The sequence below is a fragment of the Piliocolobus tephrosceles genome, chromosome 15 (assembly GCF_002776525.5).
Source record: "Piliocolobus tephrosceles isolate RC106 chromosome 15, ASM277652v3, whole genome shotgun sequence".
NCBI classification, from domain to species: Eukaryota; Metazoa; Chordata; class Mammalia; order Primates; family Cercopithecidae; genus Piliocolobus; species Piliocolobus tephrosceles.
The window spans coordinates 46,654,806-46,677,124 of record NC_045448.1 but is presented as its reverse complement, the minus strand read 5'-3'; positions in this window follow the sequence as shown (position 1 = coordinate 46,677,124).

Sequence of the window (22,319 nt, the reverse complement as noted above, 5' to 3'; positions counted from 1 at the left end):
AAGGCGCCCTGTTTTGAAGGCCTGGCTACTGTGTCTTCCTGCACCATCTGACAAATGGTGTTGGACTCCCCCGAGTCAACGTGATAACAGAAATATACAACGATGGCAGTTGCCTCGGTCTGACCTTCCAGGAAACACTGCCCCTCAAGTTTCCAGGAATACTGTTCCAGAAACACTGCCCCTCAAGTTTCTACCACATGGCAGTGGGGTTGCTTATAGGAGCAGCCACTCCTCCGCCTCAAGTCTGGCTGACCACGTGGTGGGAGCTGGGCTGGATCCTTTCTCAGGCTGAGCTTGTCCTATTTTTTCTGGCTGACTGGGGAGCCAAGTACTACTCACTGCTTTTCCTCAGGGTCTTTGGACCGTGAGTGAGTGACGTCCTCAACGATGGCCTGTTGTCCCCTCCCCCTGCTGCTGCCACCTCCTCCTCTCCAGCCCTGGCTCTTCTGCCTCTGGCATTGCAGAAAGAATGAGAAACGACTGGGCTGGGCTGGACACCAGGGCGAGTCCTGCTGAAACTACCCATTGCTGTGCCACCGTGGGGAGACGGCTCTTTCAGCTCCCGAGGCATGGTTTCTGCTTCTGTAAAATGGGGATAGTAACACATGCCCCATCTAACTTACCAGTCATCTGGAGGCCATGCTCACATACATGGTGCAGATGACAAATGGGATGTGCACTCAAGGTGGACAGGACTCTCTGTGGGCCTGGAAGGTGGAAGGAGGGGGGTGAAGAGTGGAAAGGACAGGAGGGATTTAGACATGTCACATTATGGGGGAGACTGTGCCAAGTGGAGAAATGGTGAGAACAACAGCACAATGACAGGAATCCACAGAGCATTTCTAAGGGACAGTGGGTACATCACTCTGGCTTAATCAAAAGCTGTGAATGTGTACACACATGCATAAGTGCACTCGTAATGGGGACATGAGCCTGGAAACTTGGTAAAAGATCCAATTATACAAGGCCTTGAAGTCCCAGCTCATTATTTTGTGGAACATTGCAAATTTATGAGGAAAGATCACATGCAAAGTCGCGTTAGGAAGATTACTGTGGCTTTTGTGTATGTCAGGCTGCAGGGGCCCGTTTAGGAGATGATTGTAAGTTCTGGGCCAGAGAGGAAGATGTGTGAGACTGAGATGGTACCCAGGGGACAGATGTAAAACCCTCCTGTAGAAGAATCAACAGGGCTTGCCTGACTTCAGGCCTCAGAGACTAGGGGAATGGTGGTACCATGGAGAATCAGGGAAGACCACAGAAGAAGGCCAGGTCTGGGCAGAAAGTTTAGCTTCAAAAGTACTCTACATGGGATGACTGTGTTCATTTGGCCACACATAAGCAGTGACAGGTGGGAAGGAGAGTGGAGCCCACAGTCAGATAGGAATCCTCCGACAAATGCTCCTCACCATTCTGGTCTCCTTGTGCTCTCAGAAGGTGGTCTTCACCCTGACCCTGCATCCCGACTCAGCCTCTAGCTGTCGATCAGTTTCATAAATGGGCCAGCTGGCCTGGCTCTCTGCTGAGCTCTGACCCTGGCCTACGTAGAAAGATCCCTGGCCAGAATGAGCTGTGTCTTTGGCTGGATTTTGCTTCACCAGGGGCTGCCGTTCTTCTCCCTGCAAAGCCAGGACTCAGCTGTTTTGAGGGTAGGTTGAGAACTTAGCCCCATTCGGCAGGCTTCATTTGGGAAGTAGAGACCAGAAATTCTGCTCAAGAAGGAGGGGAGAGAGAAAACGAAGAAGGTAGGAAATTTTCTGGGAAGAACAAAAGGCAGCAAGTTTCTTCCCTTCAGTTTGGGCCTTTCAGACAGCTGCTCCTATGATTGATGGAGATATTTATTTGCTGGAATCACCAATCTCTCGTCAGTGCTCAGCACCCCTCAGGAGAACACTGCTGGCATTATGAGGTGTGCATTTTAATTCTAAGGGAGCTGCAGGTGCAGGCGAGATGTTGATTACATATGGAACTGGCAAGAGAAGATAGGTATAAGAGCCTACAGAAGAGGTAGGAGTGGGGGAGAGGTCCCAGCTCTGCCACTGAGTCCCCTGCTCCCTCCAGACTTCAGTTTTCTCACCTGTGAAATGAGAACACTGGGCCAGAGGATCTCTAAGCTTCTTTTGTATCCTGGCATTCTGATTGATTTTGTGCCATGGTCCCAGCCTGGAGCTGGGTTTTGTGGGATATGGTGGAGAAAAAAAGCACAGAATTTGCTGTCTGGACAAGGCAGCCATAGAACTGGCTATTTTGAGCCACTCATAAGTTTTTAGATCAGTCTGGATCAGCTGAACAGAATTCTGATCTTGTAGGCCAGTGTAGAACCTCACACTGTTCTGTAGCTCCTACCAGGTTTCACACTGGCCTACCAGGCCGACCAGAGCTAGTTTTAATAAATGACTTGGGGACTCACACCTGTAATCCCATTACTTTGGGAGGCTGAGCAGGGAGGATCGTTTGAGGCCAGAAGTTGAAGACCAGCCTGGGAAATGGTAGTGAGGTTCTGTCTCTACCAAAAAAAAAAAAAAAGACTTTTAAGAGCAATAATCTCCATATGCTGCCATAGGATCTTATATCAAAAAAGAGAGATGGTCAAATAATTTTCAAATATTTTGAAAAGCAATGAAGCCCTTTTTTAAAAAGGAAAATTTATATGGACTTCAGATAAAATGGATACAGCTCTGGCTGTTTTGGTAGAAGGGGCCTAGAGGACGGCTCAGCATGCCCTCTTCTCACCTGCCCAACCCCCACGCTCCCTCATGGAACTCACAGACTCTAAGCGGCGCAGTTTGAACATGACCAACCCAGGAGTCAAACTAATGGCAGATATGGGGACAAGTGAGGTCCCTGATTCCAGGTCCATATTATGCTGTTGCCTTTTTAAAAGTCACTTCAAGAACCAGTGTGCGAATTCTCCTTCTGTGTCTGCTATGAAACTTATGTTGAAGATAAACAATGTGTGTTTCATTGAGCGTTACACAATGTCCACTATGGAAGGTCCTCCGCACCTCCATAAGAAATTTTTCAGCAATTCATATTAGGAAAATCTTTATCTTTTCCCCAGGAACCGAAATGTCTCTTAGCTCTTTGTTCTAAAACAACACATAAAACTTTTGTCTTCTGCTAGGGGTATGTTGCCATGGTAAGATGCACGTCACTTAGGGTATTTCCATCTTGTGCTGCATGGGACTGCTGTGGACCCACACTTGGCATCCATTTCAAGCTCTTATGTCTTCTTGTATCTGAGAGGCTAGAAAATTGAAAATGGCATTTCCTAGATTCCCTTGCTCCTAGTATTCTGGATTTAAATCAGTTTCCACCAACAGATGCACCAATGAGATCTCTAGAAGGTGGGCGTGGAGCAGAGGCCATCTTCATGCTATGCTGGCTCTTGCTGGTGGCCAGCACAGCTCTGAGGTATGAACGTTGCTGCAGTGGCGACTCCATGTCCAGCTGTTAGCTTCATAGGTGTCATGGCACATCAACAGGGGTGTAATGCCTCCCTGACCCTGGGATTGGAAATTTAGCAGCGTGTTCTTGATTTTAAATTCTGTGTGCTGAGCTTTGATTCTCTGCCTTCTTGATTATAGTAAAGGGCATCTCCCCTGGTGGGTGAGTTAGGTGGCACGGTTCCGAATGTCACTTCTGATGGCCCAGTCTAGAGCCCTCTTCTCCTGCCATGTTCATAACTCATTCTGTAGGCATCGAATTCTCTGTTATGGCCTTTTAGCTTAAAAAGCCAACAAACAAGAGTAGATTCTACTTTCTGAACTTGAACCCTGACTCTAATACTCCTTAGTCACCAGGATGCTTAGATCCAAGCCTTGCTTCTTGTTCCTGGCTTCTTGTTGAAGTTGCATAGGGTCTCTGAGCCTCAATTTCCATATCTATCGCTTCACAAAAGTAATAACCTCATTGTAATTGTTTCTTTGTATGTCTCCCTATTGGTTCCTGCTTCCCTCAGTGACAAACATCTGTTTGAGGTTTTACAGCTTATGAAGCCCTTTTCCTTATTAATACTTGACCATCACAGCCAACATGGGGAGCCAATAGAGAAGGTTTATTAAAATTAGAAGGCCACATGGTCGTTGCCATGGTGGAGGTATGTACAAAATGTGGTGGGCGCCTAGGTGGGATGCTTCGGGTGACTTGAAAAAGTGGCTTTAGAGGACATGGCATCTGAGCTTCGAAGGGTGAGATATGTAGAGACAAACAGGCACTGAAGGGACTTGACCATCAGAGGGAGAAGCACCCACAAGGGCAGGGAGGCACCCTCAGGAGAGAGGGCACGTGGTCCAGGACTCTTGGAGGAAGAAGGGCAGTGGCTGGAGATGAGGCTGACCTGGAGGGCCTGTTTGAAGGGCCTGGCATCCCTGCCCAAGGGGAGTTTAGATTTTCCCTGTAGATGACTGAGAGGCAAGGGAGTTGAAACACCTGTAGAATGGCCTTCAAGGGTGAGATCAGACACAGAGAAACTGGAGGAGGCCGTGATGGCAGTTCAGATAAAAGGTGATCAGGAGGTGGCAGTGATGAGGGGATTGGTGATCAATCAGATGTGGAGGGTCAGAGAGAGGAAATGGCCGAGGACCACTCCTGGGTTTCTGGCTTGGCCAACTGGGTGAACCGTGCTCACTGAAAAAGCAAGCTCTGGACAAGGAGCTGGCTTGGCTATGTTAAATTTGCGATTGTCTGGTAATCAGCTGGTTGGCTAGGTCTGACACTTGAGAGAGGTCTGTGTGGAGGCATCTATTTTAGAGTTGTTCAGTGTTCAGGTGGCAATGACACCTTGGGTATGGGTGTTTTTTTTGTTGTTGTTGTTGTTGTGTTTTGTTTTTAGAATGTGAAGAACAAGGGAGGATTTAAGATGTAGCTGACGGTACTCAATACTTAAAGAGACCTACAGAAGAGACAAGGGAGGAGTGGCCTGAGACAGACAAAGAAAATTAGAGGAGAGAGGTTCAAGGAAGATGCAGTGGTTAGCAGTGTCAGAATTGCAGGGATATCCAGTAAGGTGAGGACTGGAAAGTTTCTTTTGGGTTCAGCAGGCCACTGGTGACCTTGGCAATTCAATTTATTTTCCATATAGATATAGTATGTATATATGAGTGCCTACTATATAAAGTGCCTACTATATGCATATAAAATATATATACTATATATGTCATGACATATATAGTATATATATACATATACATATATAGTATATATACATATGACATATATAGTATATATATTTTATATATACTATACACAGTACATATATCTATATATAAGTGCTATATATATCTACTATATGCCAGGTACTGTTCTTGGAGCTTAGGCTATCCAAGTGAATAATTACATTCTAGAGGGGGAAGATAGCTAACAAAGAATGAATGCAACAAACAAGTATACTTATAGCATGTTAGATGCACATTTATACTATATCTATAGGTAAGAGCTACAGATTAAAAAATGTAGAACATACTCGAGGGAAATCAGGAATGTTGGGCAGGGGTTTCAATTTTAAATATGGTGGTCATGAGGTTACATTTGAGCAAATACTTGAAAATGGTGAGGGGTTGACCATGTAAATATCTGGAAAAAGCATTTTAGAGAAAGCATAGCCATTAAAAAGGCCTTAAGGTGAGCTATGCCTGGCATGTTCTAAAAACTCTACAGAGGAAGCCAGCTGGGGTGGAGTGAGTGAGGGAGAGTAGCAGGAGATAAACTCAGGGAGGTAAGGGCAAAGTAGAGGCAAATATTCCAGGACCTGGTAGGCTATGGAAGGAATTTGGCTTTGGGGGGCCTATGGAGAGTTTTGAGTCAAGGAATGACATGGTCTAAATTATAGTCTGGCTACTGTGTTGAAAATAGGCTGTAGGGAGGGTGGGGTCACACAGGGAGACCTGCTGCTGTAGGAATCCAGGCAGCTTGGGTCAGGGTGGTGGCAGGGAGGTGGCCAAATTTGATTTCAGCAACTCTGTGTGCTGAGCACATAGAAGTGGTCAAATTTTGGCTATACTTTGAAGGCAGAGCCATAAGAATTCCTGATAGATTGGGATATGGAGGGCCAAAAAAAAAAAAGAAAAGAAAAATATTATTTTGTCTTTCTTAGCATGAGCAACTAGAAGGATGGCTTTGTCCTCAACGGAAGTGGTGAAGACTATGGGTGAAAAAGGTTTGGGTTCAAAGATCAGAAGTTTAGATTTGGACACGTTGAGTTTGAGCCATTCATTAGACATTTAAATGTAGACGTGGACTAGGCACTTTTGGCAGCTGAGAGGAGTAGAAGCTGCATTGGTGGTGCTCACCTTGGGGAGGAAATGTAGGTGAGAAAGTGGAGGCTGAAACTGTAGACCACGTGTCCCATGAGCTTGGCTATGAAAGAAGGGTGTGCTCTATGGTGACAGCAGGAAAAGGCGGTGGGTTGAAGAAGACCTTTTTTTTTCTTTTTTTTTGGGGTGGGGAGACAGGATCTCACTCCGTTACCCAGGCTGGAGTGTAGTGGTACAATAATAGGTCACTGCAGCCTTAACCTCCTGGGCTCAGGTGATCCTCCCACCTCAGCCTCCTGAGTAGCTGAGACTACAGGCATGCACCACCACACCTGGCGAATATTTGCATTTTTTTTTTTGTAGAGATGGGGTTTCATCATGTTGCTCAGGCTGGTCTCAAATTCCTGGGCTCAAGCAATCCTCCTGTCTTGGCCTCTCAAAATGCTGGGATTACAGACGTTGGGCTACTGTGCCTGGCCAAGACTTCTTAAAGAAAGAAGAGGCATGCGCTTGTTTACAGGAAGAAGTGAAGACTCCAATGGGAATCCAGAGGTTGACAGTCATTGAAGAGAACTTGTTCCTGAGGGAGCCAGGTCCTTGAGGAGTCAGTGACAACAGATACATCTGAACATCCAGATGTCCCTTCCTCTGAGGAGGGGTACGTGGAAGGACATATGGAGTTAAGATTTCTAGGGGGGTGGTGGTGGAGGGGCAGGGAGTTGGGAGATTTTTATTTATGTTTCTGTAAAGTAAGAATTACAACTAAGAGAGAGAAGGGAAATTGGCTTGGGAAACTTGAGGAAAAACATACATGTTTAGAAGAGTCCCTGAGGAGACAATTGAGGAGCAGCCAGGAGTGTTGATGGTACAGCTGATGCCATAAATTCTGTGGTACATCATTCTTCCCTGTGGTGAGATTTTCTCCAGCAGCCCAAAAAGTAACCCTTGTCTAGAGGGAGGATATTTAGATCAATCCAGGATTCGGAGTTTATTGGGGGTAGATATGATAGAAAGACAAGAAGATGACAGTGTCAAGGTGGCTGCCAATAGAACAATTGAAGTGAAACCCGGTAGGGTCTTGGCTGGATGAGGAAGTGAAGTCAGGATGTACAGGTAGATATGGAGAGCCAGGTAGAATCAGGAGCTCAGAGGTCAAGGTGTGAGGCCAGAGACTAAGTGTAGTGGGAGGACATGAGTGAGAGTTGAAGGGATGAGAGGCTCTGATCTGGTGTGCAATTGAGATGATGACTTGAATGATGAGGTAGTTCTTGTTAGTGTTGAGATAGAAGGTATGACCAGGAGGATAGGCAGCCCAGTATAGAAAGGCAGGAGTCACTGGAGTTGAGACTGTTAAGAACCTGGAGACAAGGATGTTCAGTATCATTTACATGATAAATAATTCTCCCAAGATGGTGCCAGGAATTAGGGTGAAAAGGAAGTCAGTTGGTCTGGATAATAAACCCCTTAATCTAAGTTTGGAAAGTCTAGGCAGTCCCTAAAGAAAAGTGACAATGAAGAGTTGAGGAAAATGTGATGCTTGGCTTTGCCACCAAGGAAAGAGGGGTTTTGCCCAAAAGCTAAAGAGGAATGGCCTGGTAAGTTTGTTTCTCTTTCTGAAGCCCCTCTGTGTATATTTTTTTGCATCTCTGACAGTCTGTATTCTATTTGACCTCCCACTATTACTGACTGTTTTACTAGTTTCTTTCTTCTATAATATGGTTAGGTCCTTCAGGACAGGTACACTATGCTCTCACGCTGTAAATACCTAATGAACAGTGGTTTACAAATGGAAGGTGGGCCAGATTGTGATTTACTTTGGGTACGTTGCCTGAAACCCAATGGGCAAGAGCTTTATTTTTTCTCTACCAATTTGCATCTTCAACAGAAGCACCCCATTCCCAATGCTCAAGGTCTGAGGATTTCTGGCCTTGCATGGAAAACAAGAGAGATGTAAGAGTCCCTTCTTTGTCACCTCCTGAGACCTTGATCTAGAAGTTTTCAAGAAACCTGAGTTTGCTCAGGCTCCTGGTGACCTGACAACTGATGGGGAAACACAAGAAACTGGAGAATATGCCAAGCCCCGAAATGGCCACTGGAAACCAAAGATTCTAACAGAAGGTTACTTGTACAATGAACAGCAAACCGAATGCAAAGGCAAATATTTAATTTTAGGTGGAGCTTTATTTTCCTTATATCAGAATAACAGAGACCTTGGATCAAAGCCTCTGGGACTAATGACAAAAAAATTAAATTAAGTGTAATTATATGCCACTCAAAGACTCCTGGGAAGCCATTCAAATATGCAAGGGTCCTTTGTGAGAGGTAGAGTTAGTTCTCCCTGATTAAGAAAGGCAAACTGAGGAAGAGGTGGACTGAGTGGAGGTAATTGTATTTGATAAACTCAATTACTACTTCTCAGCAACTGGGATGTGTCCTGCTAATACAATGGAAAAATGATTATGTGTTCTATCCCTTTGATGATCCAAGTGAACAAAAGTAGAAATAACAAAGTTTCTAGAACCTGGCAACTTCAAGGCAAGACCAGATCCTAAATTATGGAAGATACTTCAGAACTCATTAATACAGATTGGACTGACCTACTTAGCCTGCTTGTGGATGGTAGATACCTGAATGCTGGGCACAAAGGGATGTTGGTAGCCCCTTGAAGGCAGGTACTAGGTCTCTCTTTGGTCTCCTCTTGCACATAGCATAGGCATTGCCCACAGTTGGTTTGGGGAATGCTCTGTTTCTGTCCCCTGAGTAATGAGGCCTTGCTGCTTTTTGGATACAGTTGTATATACAGTAGTTGCCTCTGGTGTTTTCTCTTTGGAGTATTTGTAAAAGGCAGCTTTAGTTCACACATTGATTCCATGTTAGCCGTTAGAGACTTAGATATGTAAAAATTAGCAAACAAATCCAAAACCAAATCTTTCCTTTAGCCAAAAACTAGTTATGGCTTGAATTGGATTAACAACATTCTTTTCCTAGTGCTATGAGTGCCAATACATATTTTGCCTCTCCAGTTTTTGAAAACCAATCTTTGTCCTAACCTTCAGACTCCCATGTCTAGCTGCTCCCTGACTGCTTCTGCAGACACTCAGATTCAACCCCCAACCCTCCTCCTCCTAAACCTTCCCCTTCTCTCCACCTAAGCCCCCACTGCCCTCTGCAGGGTCCCCACCCAACTCCCTGGAGTAACCTAGAGTCGCCGTTCTCGCTCAGCTAGTCTAATGGCCACCTCCCAAATAGCCCTCTCCCAACTTTCTTATCAGGCCTGTCCTCTTTCTCCAACTCCAGCAATAGTCATAGACCATGCCCTTCTTACATCACATGGAGAGGGCCACTGTTCCCACCTAGTCTCCTGGCTCTATCTTCTCATCAATCCATCCTCTATGTTGTTGCTGTAATACTCTTTGAAAACAAAGTGAAAAAAACGAAATGCAGAGGGATTACACTGTACACGGCATAGTGACTGAGAGCATGGACTTCGTGAACTCCACGAAGTTCATGGAGTGAACTTCGCTTTAAGTGAACTAAGGCTTTGCCATGTCCTGACTGGGAGCCTTAGTTGCTTCACTGGTAAAACTAGGACTAAAACTAATCCCTGTGGCAGAGAGCTGTTGTGATAATTCAGTGAGCAAATCTGTAAATGACAGTGCCTGGTTCAGAGTTACCTTTCGGTGACTGACCACAGCTTAGAGCAATCGGTGTCACATTGTGCTTAGAGGCCTGGGACTCTTTCTGTCAATGAGCAGTGTTTGGTATTCTGAGGAAAGCAGGGGAGCACTGACATATAAAAGACTATTCAGGTTCTACTTTCGTTTTAAATTTTATGTGAATGTTTTAAATTGAAAACTAATTTTCCCTTAAGCTTTTCAAAAGTTACACATCCTTTAAAAATTATTTATTAATACATATTTTTAGAGATGAGGGTCTCACTATGTTGCCCATGCTGGCCTCCAACTCCTGTACTCAGGTGATCCTCCCACCTCAGCCTCCCAAGTAGCTGGAGGGGCAGGGAGCTGGACTACAGGTGCACACCACTGCATATGGCTTAAGCTTTTAAGTTTAACCCGCAGATTTCATTCTATTTTTTAATCTAGTGAATATTTAGAATCGTGTTAAAGGGGCACCTAAAACGTCCAAACTGCCTTTGAAATTCCATGTATCCTAATTTTTATTTTTTAAGAGTTTCAACTGTGTAATTAATCAACATTATCTTCTAAACTATTTCATAATTTTCAAAAATATATGAAACATATTTGTGTGTGTATATATATGTATGTGTATGTATATGTGTGTGTGTATGTGTGTGTGTATATATATATAGAGAGAGAGAGAGAGTAACTTTCAGTATTCTTTTGTTGTTCTTTTTTTTGTTTTGAGACAGAGTCTTGCCCTATCACCCAGGCTGGAGTACAGTGGTGCAATCACAGTTTATTGCAGCCTCAACCCCCTGGGCTCAAGTGGTCTTCTCACCTCAGCCTCCTGAGTAGCTGGGACCATGCTAAAAAATGCTTTTTTTAGAGACATGGTCTTGTGATGTTGCCCAGGTTGGTCTTGAACTGCTTGGGCTCAAGCAATCTTCTTGCCTCAGACTCCCAAAATGCTGGGATTAAAGGTGTGAGACACCACACTTGGCCAGCTTTCAATATTCTTTGTAAACTTAAAGCCTATTGTAATTTTTTTTTTTTTTTTTTTTTTGAGACAAAGTCTCGCTCTGTCGCCCAGGCTGGAGTGCAGTGGCACGATCTTGGCTCACTGCAACCTCCGCCCCTCCAGGTTTAAGCAATTCTCTGCCTCAGCCTCCAGAGTAGCTGGGATTACGGGCCCATGCCACCACACCCGGCTAATTTTTTTTGTATTTTTAGTAGAGACAGGATTTCACCATTTTTGCCAGGCTCCTGGCCTCGTGATTCACCCGCCTTGGCCTCCCAAAGTGCTGGGATTACAGGCATAAGCCACTGCTCCCAGCCTGTAATTTTTAATTTAAAAGTATAAGACTAAAAGTAACAGAAATCCTAGATTAGAATCACAAGTCTAATTTGTTTGATACTCTAATTTGAAAATTCTCTTAAACATGATATGGGTTCATGTTTATATGTATTCTTAAAATTTAACATGTTACTTTTAGATAGAGTTATCATTTCTATACTTAAATGTAAATCTCTTAGAATTAGAAAGGGACTTATTCAATAAGAAAACAACTGTGTCGTCTCAACTTGAGTGACTTGGGACTTTTGACAAAAATGTTCTGAATTTATTAACCAGAGAAGATCCTGGCCAGAGCACAAAGCCTGACTCTTGCCCAAGACACTGCAGCAGGCTCAGGTCTCTGACCTCCAAATAGGCACTCTAAGCCCCTCTTCTATAGTCAGTATTAGATAACACATCGCCTGAATTTTGGTAACTGTCTATTACCTCACCAATATTACAACAAACTCTGCTACTCTTTCAGTTAAAGTTTCTTTCTTTGACTTTCTACAGTTTAATATTTACATGTATTTTGCTCCTGGCTCTTTATACCCTTACCAATCAATTTTATCATCTGAGTAAGGAGCAAATAAAATCTTGTTTTATTTCTCCTCTATATTTTTCACTCTGGTATGGCTACCACTGTCACAGATATTAAAATGACATCAACAGTCCTGACTTCCACTTCTGCTCAATATGAAATAACAGGGACTGAACTGATCCATCCTCTTACCTGAAACACCACCACCACCACCACACACAAAGAAACAGACAAAGTGTGTGAAACAATGGCTCTCAAGACTTTGGGTATGAGAAAACAAAGGAAAGTAATCCCTGAAAGACAAAAAAAGCAAGAGGAGTCCTACAGTTTCCATACTTGACTGTCTGGAGAGAAATTTCAGGCTGCAGATTAGGAAGGAGGAACTCAGGAACTGACCACAAGTCTTCCTGAGTGAAGTAGGTGGAGTTAGGAATCTGGGGAAGCTAAGATGGCTGGACTTCGCAGAATGGAGAATAGAAGAGGAGACAGTTATACAGACAGAACTCTAGATATCCACAGAGGGTCATCCTCAAGTGTACTGAGTACTGCTCAGTGCATGCATGTAAGAAACTACTACCTGGGGCACCTGAAAGGACAAGAGGGAACCGTGGCCCGAGATCCCACAGAGATGAGCAAAATGCTTAATCCCAATACCAGCCTGGAAGTCCTCAAAACATGCAAAGTATTGGGTAGACTGAGAAGGGTCTTTCCTTGCTAATGGGGAAAATGAACCCTAGACTAAATGCTGCTCTTATGTATAAAAGCAAGATCTGGAAGAATCAGGGTTTCCAAATAATGATATTCAAAAAAAAAGAAAAATGCTTAAGAATACTTATAGAAATGTAAAAATATTCAGCACTCAACAAGATAAAATTCACAATGTCTGGCATCCATTCAAAATTCCAAGGCATGTAAAGAAACAAAAATACAACCCAAATGAGGAGAAAGGTCAGTCAATTGAAACTAACCAAGAAATGACAGAGATAATAATTAGAAGACAAAGGTTAAAACAATTATTGTAACTATATCTCATATGTTCAAAAGGCTGGAGGAAAGATTGAGCATAATAAGTAGAGAAATGGAAGACCTAAGTTGAACTTATAGAAGTAAAAACTATAATGTCTGAAATAAAAAAAATACTAGATGGAAATAATGGCAAATTATAAATTGCAGCAGAACAGATTAATGCACTTCTGAGGCACAGTAATAGAAACAATTTAAAATGAAACAGAGAGCGAGCACAGTACCGGTAGTCTCAGCTACTAGGGAGGCTGAGGTGGGAGGATCACATGAGCCCAGGAGTTCTGGGCTATACTATGCCGACTCAGTGTTTGCACTAAGATTGGCATTGATATGGTAACCTCCCAGAAGTGGAGGACCATTAGTTTGCCTAAGAAGGGGTGAAGTGGCCCAGGTTGGAAATGGAGAAGGTCAAGACTCCTATGCTGATGAGTAGTGGGACCATACCTGTGAATAAACACTACACTCCAGCCTGGGCAACATGGTGAGACCCTGTTTCTCAAAAAAAAAAAAAAAAAAAAAAAGAAACAGGAAAAATGAATAGAGCACAAGTGAACTTGAGACAACTTCAAGTGATCAATTATACATGCTTTTGGTATCCCAAAGGAGAGGAGAGAGGGAGGAACATAAAAAATAAAAGACATTATAACTAAAAAATTTCCAAATTTGATAAAAACTATAAATCCACTGAAACCCAATGAACAAAGAACAACAAACACAAAACTAAGCCAACGCTCATTATAATAAAATTGCTTAACACTCCTGATAAAGGGAAAATCAACGGGGCAACCAGGGAAAAAAGATAAAGATAAGAATAACAGAATGCTCATTGAAAACAACATAAATGAAAGACAGTGGAGCAACATCTTTAATGAAAAAAAAAATGTGGACCTACAACTCTTTACCCAGTAACAATAGTCTTCAAAAACATTTGCAAAATAAAGATATTATCAGACCTCAAAAAGATGAAAAAATTCATCATCAACATACCTGCACTGTAAGAAATGTTAAAAGGAAATTCTTCAAGCAGGACGTAAATGATACCAGAGTAATCCTGGATCTACAGAAAGGAATAAAGAGTGGCAGGAACAGTAACTACATGGGTAAATGTATAGACTTTTTCTTATTTAGATTTCTTTGAAAGGCAGTAGACTTTTAAAGCAAAAATTAAGTATAGTGTGTTTTATAACATCCGTAGAAGTGAAATGTATATCAATAGCACAAAGGACAGGAGGGAGGAAGGGAAGAAATATAAGTATGATGTTGTAGGATTCTTTTACTATATGTGAAGTAGTATATTAACCCTTGAAAGTGAAGAAGCATACTGCGCAGTAAAAACAAATGTTTCCTTCTGTATAGTCATAACACTTCTAACACCAGATGTGTGTGTGTATGGGTTTCTGTCCACAAGAAACCCATTTTAATAACATGCCACACCAGGCATTTCTCCAATTCCCCTTGGACACCAACTAGCTGTCTTATAATTCAATTAAATTATGACAGTGTCTGCCTGAAGTTAGAGGTCTCAATCCCACAATGCTGCCTCTGACTTCAGATGCCCATCACAAGTAGTGGGTCCCAGGTTACTCACAACTTCTGTATGGCTTGGCTACAGATAGAAGGGATATTCCCATGATCCCCTCCTCAGGTTTTATCATTTGCTAGGATGACTCACAGAACTCAGGAAAATACATTTACAAATGTATACAAAGGGCATTGCAACAGATAGAGAAGAACAGCCAGATGAAGAGATACATAAGGCGAGGTCTGGAAGGGTCACAAGCGAAGGAGTTTCTGTCTCTGTGGGACTGGGGTGTGCCACTCTTCCAGCAAGTGGATATGTTCACTATTCCAGAACTCTCCAAAGCCTGTACTTTATATGGAGGCTTCATCACACAGGCATGATTAATTATTCACTCAATCTTCAACTCTTCTCCCCTCCTTGAGGATGAGGGATGGGGCTGAAAGTTCCAGGTTTCTAATCTTGGTGTGGTCTTTCTGGTGACCAACCCCCACCCAGGAGCCCACCAAGGGTCACCTCATTAGAACAAAAGATGCCCTTATTGCCCAGGCAATTCCAAGGGATTTAGGATCTCTGTGTCAGGAACCTGGGTCAAAGACCAAATATTAGAACAAAAGATGCTCTTAGCACTCCTATTGCTTAAGACATTACAAGGGTTTTAGGAGTTCCCACATCAGAAACCAGGGTCAGAGACTAATATGTACATATTTCTTTTTATTTCATACATACTGTAAACTCTAACTACCATGGAGTCTAGCAAAAAAGCCATCAAAGGAGATAACATAAATAATCCAAAAGAAGACAAAAAAAGAAAACAGATGGGATGAATAGAAAATATCATGACAGTAGCTTTAAACTCAATCATATCAATAATCACATTCAGTGGAAATGGTGTAAGCTCCCAAATAAAAAGACAGATATTGTCACATTGCATAAAAATGGAAAACCCAACTACGTACTGCCCACAAGAAACCCATTTTAACCACAAATATTTAATCTGCATATTTAAAGACTGATATAAATATTTTAAATATAAAGATATGAATGGGTTTAAAAGGATGAAAAAAATATACCAACTTTAGGACTAATATTGCCAAACATAGATTTCAGAATAATGAATATTACCAGAGATAGTCATTTCATAGTAATGGCGTCAATTCACCAAGAAGACAACATTCCTAAACATTTGTGTATCTAATAACAGCACTTCGAAATATATGAGGCAAAAACTGATAGAACTTCAAGGAGGAATAGAAAAATCCAAACAAATAGAAAACCAGTAAGAATATAGAAGACTTGGACAACAGTATAAACCAACTTGACCAAATTGATACTTTATAGGTCATTCCACCCAACAAGTGAATGCACATTTTTGTCAAGTTCATGTAGAAAATTTATGAAGATAGAACACATTCTGGGCCATAAAACAAGTCTCAATATATTTAGGTGGATTCAAGTCCTACAAAGTATGTTCTCTGACCACAATGGAATTAAGTTAAAAATCCATAAAGAGATCTGGAAAATCTTCAAATATTTGGAAACTATATAATATACTTTTAAATAATACATAGGTCAAAGAAAAAATATATTAGAAAGTACTTAAAACAGAAAATGATAATATAGGATTTCACAGTGCTTTGTAGCTAAAGCTGTACTTAGGGGAAAATTTATAGCATGAAAGATGCCTATATTAGAGAAGATCTCCAATCATGACTTCAGCTTTCACCTTAAAAAAGCAGAATAAAAAGAGCAAATAAAACCCAAAAATGTGAGAAGAATGGAAATTATAAAGATCAGAGTGAAAATTTGTGGGGAAAAAATACACAGAACCAATAATAGAAAAAATCAAAAGCTGATTGTGAGAGAAGGTCAAGAAAAATGGTAAACCTCTTGCCAAACTTACAACATAATCAGTATCAGGTATGAGAGAGGTGATATCACTATTAAGGGGATAATAAGGGATATTATAAACAAATTTATGTCAGTAAATTTGGCAATTTAGAAGAATGCAACAAACTTGTTGAAAGATACATACCACCGAATATTAAGTAGACTGAATTTGAATATTAAGTAGACCTGAAGAAATTGGAATTACATTTTTTTTAATAGACAAGGTCTTGCTCTGTCACCCAGGCTTGAGTGCAATGGCACAATCATAGCTCACTGTAGCCATGAATTCCTGGGCACAAGCGATCCTCCCACATAGCTGGGACTACTAGCGCATGCCACCATGCCTGGGTGAAGTTTCGTCTTTTTTTTGTAGGGATAGTGTGTTGCTATGTTGCCTAGGCTGACCTTGAACTTCTGGCCTCAAACGATCCTTCCACCTTGGCCTTCCAAAGTGCTGGAATTACAGTCATGAGCCATCATGATGGCCTTGATTTACATTTTTAACAATATGCAGATTTTCTTTGGGCTGCCTTTCCTCCCAGTTTTTCAAATGAGTGTGTAACTTCATGTTTGTGTATTCACATGCAGAAAACTTTGGACATATTTTTTTGCAACTGAAATAGCTTTCAAGTTTCTGAAGAAAACTTCTTTTCATGAATACTAAGTTCTTGAGGGGAAAAGTCATCCTTTCAGGCTGAGCTGCAGAGAGGAGGTTTCCAAGGAATGAGTGTCCATCTGGAGACATTCAAGCCTGACTCTCCGGATTTCCTTTGTTTAGAAATACGTGCTTCCCAGATATTTGCAAAGATGGGAGTGTGCTGCTGTGAGTGCCTGCGCTGTGGGGGGCCCTTCAAGGCACATGACAAGGGTGGAGCCAGAGTCACCTGAGTGACTTGGAGGCCCCACGCTTCCCTGGGTCTCCATCCCCACTTCTGCACCCAGGAAGGGGTTCAGAGCTGAGGGATGAGCCTCTAGTGTAATGCACATGGGGCAGTTTCCCCCAGAATCTTGAACAACTTGAATTTAGGACATCTTAGTCTGTCCCACTTTAATTAGGGGAAAATCAACTTAAGGGTCTCCTCAGTTCTACATGGTCATTTGTTGGAATGTGGAGGGAGGCTGGGACGAGTTCTTACCTCTTTTGCTCAGAAATATGTAAGCAAGAAAACATGGCCATGGTTGGAGGAAGAGGCCCGAAAGGAGACTCAAGGGGTCATTGGCTGTTAAAGCAGCAGGAGACCTGGAGACACTGGGATGAGCCGGGGAGACATGAGAGTGGCCTTCAGGAAGTGTGTGCCTCTGGGATTATGTGGTCTCAACTGGCAGTAGGTGCCCAGGAGCTGTGGGTACCTGGAGGGCAGAGGCAGAGCCAACATGTGCTATATAATATTTTCAACTTTCAACATTCCTCTGTGGTTAGAGGACTTGTACTATATTTCAGATATGCATAGAAGATCTGGCAAAGGGTACTATGCCTACCAGCCACATTCCAGAAGCCAGTAATTGAAAGACACTATATGACAAATTACTTGGATTGGATGTTCCATATGAGTTCAGGGATGACATTCCTATTAGACTATTCAGGGCTTTCGGGGTGTTTGGTAATGTCTCTGTTCCAGTTTCATTCCACGAGTCCCTAGTGAGTACCTGCTATGTGCCCCTATGCAGTGCCTGTTTCTCTGGTCCTTGACCCAGGCCCTCCCAAAAGGAGCTTTCAGTTTAGTAAAGGGGAGACAGCAAGGCTAATTAGAGACAAATCAGAGACTTAGGGCTGCTGCTCAGAGTGTGACCCACAGGAAGCAGACATGTGCAGAGGCAGAACCAGTGTGGGTGGGAGTTTGGGGAAGGACCAGTCTTAAGCTGAGTAGAGCTGGGACAGGTATCAGAGGGCCAGTATTAGTCTGGATGGTCTATTAGGCCAACACGAGGTGGCTTTTTCCATATAACAAAATGTTCAACAACTCTAGTAAAATTGACATGATGTATAAACCCAGGTGAATTAAAGTTAATGTTTAAGGTTTAGGATTTAAGGGACTAGAAAGGCCTTTGTGGCTCCATCTGGAAAAAGCTTTTGGGAACACCAAACAGGTGGCATCAGGCCTGTGGGGGATGTGCACAGCCTGGGGCCCCTGCACGTGTATTTCTAGGCACTGTTTTCTCCAGGGAGGTCGGGGAGAGGGAGGTATGCCCTGGCCTTGATCTGCAATATTGAGGTCATTGGTAAAAGTTCTCTAGGTTTCCTTAAAGGTGTTACCAACAGTCATATTGTGGGGTGAGTTAGGGGGACAATAACTTAGGAACACTGTTGAGGAGGAGTGCTGTCTTGAAGGCCACCTATGGCCATGTGCCTGCTTGTTAGAATTGTGGACACCAGAAGACAGGGATGGGGTCTAGGGAACTTGACTCTAACTGGAACTCAGCTGGGCACATGGCAATTGGGAGTCCCATTCCAGGCGCACAACTGGGGTGCAGGGTCTGCTGGATGTGAAGGTCTGAATAGGAAACAGAACACTAGCTATATCCTAAAGGAAGCCTAAGCTCGCAGCACTGTGAGAGTGGGGGTGTGGTGCACCAGTATTTTTTGGTGAATGCTAATGTTGGTTTAAGTACCTGGGCTGGCATGCCCCTTCCTGTTATGTGAAGGGTTTTAGATCCTTTCTTGGCTAAGAAAACGAAGCAGTAGGCTGACTGTCATTTTATTATGAAGTTTCTCCCATGTATGTAATCTTCAGAGTGAGAGGCTGTGGCAACTTCAAATAAAAATCAGATGAACTAAACCATCCCCAGTTTACACATGAGTATGTTCTGGGGGAAGGAAACCAGCTTCCAAAAGGTAATGCTGGCCAAAAAAAAAAAAAAAAAAAAAAAAGGAATGCTGAAATAATCAAATATTTGTTTAAATTAATACTTGCTATGCAAACAATTTTAAGAATTTAATGGAAATTTAAAATAGATGTCTATGGGGAGAAAGGGAAGAAGGTGTCCTTCAAATAAGTTTCCCCTAATATTGTTTTAACTATTTGTCTTTAAAATGTTTTTCCTTTTATGTATTTGTACACATGTACGCATATCTTATGGGGTCACAACCCTACAATATGCATAGTTCTCTTTCCATTTTCACCTTGGCATTTTTATATAGTTGCTTCATGGATTGATTATCTGCTTATTTATCTGAGACAGAGTCTTGCTCTGTCACCCAGGCTGGAGTGCAGTGGCGCAATCTCAGCTCACTGTAGCCTTGACCTCCTAAGCTCAAGTGCTTCATGTACCTCAGCCTCCCACATAGCTGGGACTACAGGTGAATGCCACCAGGCCTGGCTAATTATTTATTTTTTTGTAGAGATGGAGTCTCGCTATGTTGCCCAGGCTGGTCTCAAATGTCTGCGCTCAAGCAATCCTCCCACCTCGGCCTCCCGAAATGCTAGGATTAGAAATGTGAGCCACCACGTCAGGCTGGATTTTATTGTTTTAATTACAAGTTGATAATTTATAATTATATAATTTTATGGGGAACAAGATGATGTTATGATTTATGAATACAAAGTGGAATAATTAAACTAGTCAACATATCCAGCACCTCAATACTTAATATATTTTGTGGTGAAAACATTAGAAGCTCCATGGATTTTTAAATGAGCCTTGTTCACAGTTGCATAATGTGTGAGCAGTTCAGAGTTGAATAAAATACTCCTCTTCGGAGAGCTAGGTTGTTTCTGTTCATTTCCTATTAGAAATAGTATTTTCATGTTAAATTTAATGATTTCTTGAAGAGAAATGTTTTGGGTGCAAATTAGGGAACAATTTAAGGAAGAAAAGCCAGGATTTAAGGGACTCAAGAAAGTGGGCAAAGAAACTTAAAACCGTCAAAACAGGGGCCACTGTGAGTTGTTCCCCACCTCCTGAATGTCTCACCTGAGGTCACGTGTGCTCCTGGAGGCTTTGAAGATGGCTCTACGTCACTTTCACTGCCCTGTGTTAGGTCCACTCAGATGCTGTGGAAAGGTGTCTGTGTTTTACTCTTCTCTGTATAGTAAGAGAAGGGTGGGCTCCTCTCTATAATACTCTGATCAGAAAAATCCAAAGTTGCACTTTTCACTTTGCAAAGCCAGTCATTGGCTTCACAGAACCTTGGAATAATGATCATGTCGTGCCTGAAGTGTTTTATTCCTGATCACACTGGTGGGACTTCTGCTTGGGAGAGGAGACAGAAACCACGGAAACTTTAAACCAAAGGTTTTGATGTCCCTGCTCCCTTGAAGACCCATGGAAAAGCAGTAACATACAGTCACACATCACGGGATTCAGTTTACAACAACTCAGGCAAGTTGCAACAAAACAAAACAGTTAGAAAGTAAAATGACCAACATTTGCCAAGTTTCACAGTCCATTCTGAGGTGGAATCCTAGAATCTTGGCCTTGGAAAGGATACTTCGATCCCTTGTCCTGCTGACTGTATACCTTCTGAGGTCTCCTGGCAGATGGGCATGGAGCCTGTTGAGCTACAACCTTTCCTGAGACAGGGAGGTCATTGCCCCATGAGCTACGTTGGTTGCTCTAATTGTGGGCAAGTTTTTCTAGTGGCAGTGTCATCTGTTCTGGAGCTTCCTCTGGTGGCCCTCCTTCTGCCTGTGGAGTAACACCACATACTGATTTTTCTCTGCCCATGCTTCAGCTGCTTATAGCTGAGGCTGGGCTTCAGCCAAGCCTGTTCCTGTCTAGCCTGAACATCTTATTTTCTAATTTATTTCTCATTAGACAAAATTCTCAAGCCCTTGCCATTCTGGCTAGTCTTCTCTGGACGAAGTCTGGTTCGTCAATGTCTGGCTTAAAGTGTGGTGCTCATAATGATGTTTCTGGGGTTAGAACTTGATGAGAAATTCCACTTAAGCTTGGGAGAGTGAAAATAACAGAAAAAAAAATAGACCTACTGATTCAACCCAAATGTATCCATTGCCTTCTGAATGATGGGGCCAGTTGCTTCTCTGGGTTATTGGGGTGGGGTGGGAGGAGGATAATAGAGCCCCAGAAAAGAAGAGTTGGGCTTGACTTGCCTTTTCCTAGCAAAGAAAATAGTGTCTCTTTTACTTGCAGTCCTAGAATATCCGGCAAGATTCTTAGAGATCACATCTATCAACTTTCTGATGTCACAACCTGCCCCAGATCACAGAGAGATTTAATGACAGGGTCCTAAGTTGGAGTCCAGATCTGTATGGTTGTTTCTATCAATTTCTGCTGCTCCCCTCTTCTGCCTGCTCTGAGTCTCCCTCTGCATTTCCCCTGAAACCCCTACTCCTAAGTCCCTTTTACTATTCTTACCTGAAAGCTTCCTTTTGAAAACACAAGCACCAAAGTCGTAAGATACCTTGGCACCTTTTTTTTTTTTTCCCATGAGAATCTTTTACACTGTGGTTTGTGAAGGAAGCTGACTTTAACAATCTAGGTGATATGGTGGTTATAAAGAAAGAACAGTGGCCGTTAAGATAATACGTGTCTAAATATGTCAGTAGGTGCAAGAGCTATCTTGTCCCACTGGGGCCACAGGAAATGTATTCACCAAAATGTGCAGGTCATAGATAGGTCAAAGAGATAGCACAGCACAGTACAGTACAGATGTCAAACCAGCCACAGTGTGATTTCTACAATGTGATCTAAGATTACTGGAACAGAAATGCCCATCTTTAGAAAATACCTTAGTGTTCATATGGGCACTCATAGAAAACTCATGTAAACAAAATTTCTGCAGCATCAAGGACTATCTTTAATTTTATACTCTGGTCTACATACTGCCTCTAGACTATTTCTTAGATATTCTAATTTGTTCTTGTGTTTCTGTATGCTTTCATTCACCCACTCATTTAATAACTATTTTTGAGCGCCTCCTTTATGACAGTGACTCTCTTCCCTGCCTCCTCTTTCTGAATTCTACTCTGAATCCTTTAAGATTTGTCTGGAGTCTCACATCTTTTGGGATGCCTTTGTTGTTCATTCCAGCCCACAGACTTCTGCTCTTTATACTTCCTGTACTCTTCATCTCCTTTGGATATTTAATGCTTTCATGTGTAGACTTTGCCAACTGGTCTTAACCAATTGGATAAACAAACTGAGCATCTCTTTAGCCATT